Genomic DNA, 3530 nt, shown 5'->3' with positions numbered 1-3530 from the left:
GGATAACCATCTGCAAGCCAAGAGGAGAGGCCTCAGAAGAAACTAACCTGCCAACTTCTTGATCTCAGGCTTTTAGATTCCAGAAGTATGAGAAAATAAATCAGTTGCTTAAGCCACCCAATCTATGGTACTTTGTTATGATAATCCTAGCAAAGTAATACACCTCATTTGGTTCCCTTTTCTCAGGAATCACCGTTCTATGATATCTGTGTTCTAATGTGTTATAATTTGTCTGGTTTTCTAGTTATGTAGGTGGAAGGGTAAATCCAATCCCTATTTTATCATTATGTCCAGAAGCAGAAGTCAGTCACTCAGGAATATCTGCTCAAGTTCTAGCTGTGATCCAAGAAGAGGTGACTGTTCATAGAATCTCAGATTAGAGGGAAGTCTAGTGACGATGGTGGAAATGTGGGTGGAAGAGGAAAAGGGCTGGACCACTGTAGGAGGATACTCAGAGTTCAAGGGGCTTAAATACATAAGAGTTTATTATCTCTCCTGTAATACAAGGTAGGCATCCATGGCAGCCAGACGGGGCCAGAGCTCCCTCCTTCCCACTTTTCTGCTAGCTGTACGGCTTTCTTCTGTGTTTGAAGCCAGAGGTGGCTTCCTACACACCCATGCTCCAGCTTGCAGAAATGGAGGAAGTGCACGTGTTTTCCACCTAGTTTCCCTCATGGCCAGGCTGGCTGCAGGGCATCTTGGAAATGCATTTAGCGGAGCCATCATGTATTTAGATAACATTTCCGTTTCTGTGGAAGAAGGAGAGAATGGTAACAGTCCATGCCACACAGACAACACTCTTCTGCTTGGTAAGAGAGAAGACACTTTTTCGATGGGCTGCAGGAGTAAACTTACCTCCACAAAGCCCTGCTCGCCAGGTAGTATCCACAGTAACTGAGCTTCCCAGGATGTGGCAGAGAATTGTTTTGGGATGTTGCATCCCAACTTGTCTTATGGCTGAGAAACAGCTGTATAGAGAAATCCCTCGATGATGGTATCATGCCTGATCCTGAGTAAGAGGAGAGAGGAATGAGTAAACCTAAAAGATTTAGCCCAAAATTAAATTCTGAGATATTATGGAAACGTGATCTATGCTGAATATAAAATGCAGGCATTGAGTGTGATAGATGAACTATTGAACTTAGCTTTGTAATATTTCTGGATCATATTTTTCAGGCTAAACATCCTTACAATATCCTCCAGGAGTGTTGTTATGACCTCACACCACAACATTGCTGAGAGTTTATCATTTGTTACAAAATTGACAGATGACAGAAGTGTTCTGGTTGCCCAGGAGACATGAACAGAGCCAGGTGCACATGGGCTGCCTCTTCTATCCAGGGATTTGGAACTGTCCTACATGCCTGCTGGTGGTCTTAATACAGCATCCAGAAGGGTTCAGGAATATGGAGAAGGTCTGTGTGTAAATTAAATAAGAGCACAGAGACAAAACGTAATTTTGGAAGGCATTATGGGGAGTTAAGAAGACTTAGATAAAGGAAATAAGTTCTCATTGTCTCACGACTCCTAGTTCTTTATTAACACACTTTGTCCTAAAGCAAGGTAGATATACATATCAAAGGGTAGGGCTACTATACAGAATCCATTGTCAGATTGGGGAAAAACTGCCTTCAGGTGTTTGGCCAGTAGGAGGCAATAACATGTAGATTGAAATGCCCTCAGCTATCTGGCAGCAAACAGTCATTCTATGCATCCTTTTCAGGTTTGGGGAAATGCCCTCAGCCATTTCCAGATGATTCAGCCCTGACATGCTGGAACTGGCTTCCGGCACATGCCTTCCTCACAGGTTACAGAGGATGCCCATATGAGTGGGTTTCTGGGCCCTCACCCCTGTTTAAAGAACTCTTCTTTCATCTGATTTATATGTTAGGCTTCCAGCTAAGATTTCATTGGAACAAAAGGTCCTAGGGTTTTGAAAATATAAAGTATAAAGCAGCTCTTTTACAATTTGCTTGGTTGATGTAACTTGAATGTTTGTACGAATAGATAATTTCAAAGCCCGTAAGATAACCTGAAAGGACGTCCATCTCCTTTGCACACTCCTTCTCTTCAGCCTGGGGTCCCTCCCGATGGTCTGAAGCAGTCCCAGCTGCTGAGCCCAGAGGACACAGCTGTGGCACCACTAATCCTTCTGCAGGCTGCACAGCTGCATGTTCTTTGGTGGTTCCCACCTCTCCACCATGCCAGCCTCCTTAGGGGGCTTCCCATGGGCAGGTGGCCAGCATAGAGTGCAGTGGGACCCTCTACCTATACCACTTAGGCAGTTTTGCGTTTGCTGATGCCATGTCATCATTTTGGAGCAACCCCAGTCACTCTGCAAATCATCTTTGGTTAAGTGCAATAAACTGCTGAATTTCAAAATTTTATAATTGTCTCAATTATCCATGAATGAGTGAGATCATGTGGTATTTTTCCTTCATTGACTGGCTTATTTCACTCAGCATAATGCTCTCCATTCCATCCATGCCGTTGCAAATGGTAAGAGTTCCTTCCTTTTGAGAGCAGCATAGTATTCCATCGTGTAGATGTACCACAGTTTTCTAATCCATTCTGAAGTCTATCTATAAAGTTTTATAATTCTTTAGTTGGTGCATTAATCTCTTCCCTTGAGGTAGTATGACATCTGTTTTATCTACTTGTCCTACTAAGCTTTAGGTAACTGATAGATATGATATTTATGCCATGATGGCTTCTTCTAAATTATAGGCGAGGTCCTGTGGTATGCCACCATAAACCAAAGACGTCAGGTTGACAGTGATTTGACTTGGCCCCATAGACGATTCTGAAGCCTTTGGTTAAAATCTAGGTCCCTCAATGAAATAATTGAAAAAAAGTATAAATCAATCATGAACAGTTGAAAAGTCATTTCCAGACTGATTTACATTTATTAGGGCCATGATGCATATTTAAGAGGCACATTAAAAGGCTGGGTTCAGGTCAAGTATTGGGTTTGCCGTGATTTTAACAACTCAGTGTTGCAGGGTCTGCCCTCCTCCTTCCCTTCTAAGTGCTCAGCACCACACTGGCTAGAAGAGAGAAGCAGCCAGGACTGAGCCTTGTTGTGCCTGCATCTCTGCTCTTTGAAAGGGCTCATGAAAGGAGTTTTTAGGGGTAAAATAGGCAGGTTTAGAGAGTTTTAGGAATTAGGGGGCCTATGGGGCAAAACTGCAGAGCTGCGAAGCTGGGAGCTGCCAGAAGAGAAACATTCACAGAATAAGGGGTCTTGGAGCTGCCAAAGGGTGTAAGAATAAAGGGAGAGGAAGCCACACATTCACAGAATAAAGAGGAAGGCCACAAGGAGTAGAAAAAACAGAAGGAGAAAAAGAAGGGAAGCCCACTGAGGTTTGAGTTCTGAAGCTGCTATAGTGACCAATCAGAGGGGATATTCGAACACAAAGAACTGCTGCCTTTATAAACCTAAGAAAGAGGGACTTGGTGGGTCTCTCTCTCCTTCCCCATGTGGGAGGGTGTGCTTGTTTCCCAATAAATTTCCACCTTTTCCTTTTGTT

At 43.4% G+C, this 3530-nt stretch overlaps 1 long non-coding RNA gene across 1 annotated transcript in view; it reads right to left on the bottom strand.

Moving 5' to 3' along the window:
* Positions 1-457: 457 nt before the first annotated feature.
* The window catches only part of LOC107182557, a 5485-nt gene continuing 2412 nt past the window's right edge, over positions 458-3530 (bottom strand). Inside the window, exons 2-3 of the long non-coding RNA XR_001513272.1 lie at positions 856-1009; positions 458-749 (exon numbers count right to left, since the gene is read on the bottom strand). This is a non-coding gene — a long non-coding RNA (uncharacterized LOC107182557). The remainder of the gene's footprint in view (positions 750-855; positions 1010-3530) is intronic.

The sequence above is a fragment of the Myotis davidii genome, unplaced genomic scaffold (assembly GCF_000327345.1).
Source record: "Myotis davidii unplaced genomic scaffold, ASM32734v1 scaffold677, whole genome shotgun sequence".
Lineage (NCBI taxonomy): Eukaryota > Metazoa > Chordata > Mammalia > Chiroptera > Vespertilionidae > Myotis > Myotis davidii.
Note: the sequence above shows the minus strand (reverse complement) of the source record. Positions and strands in the feature narration are given on the sequence as shown.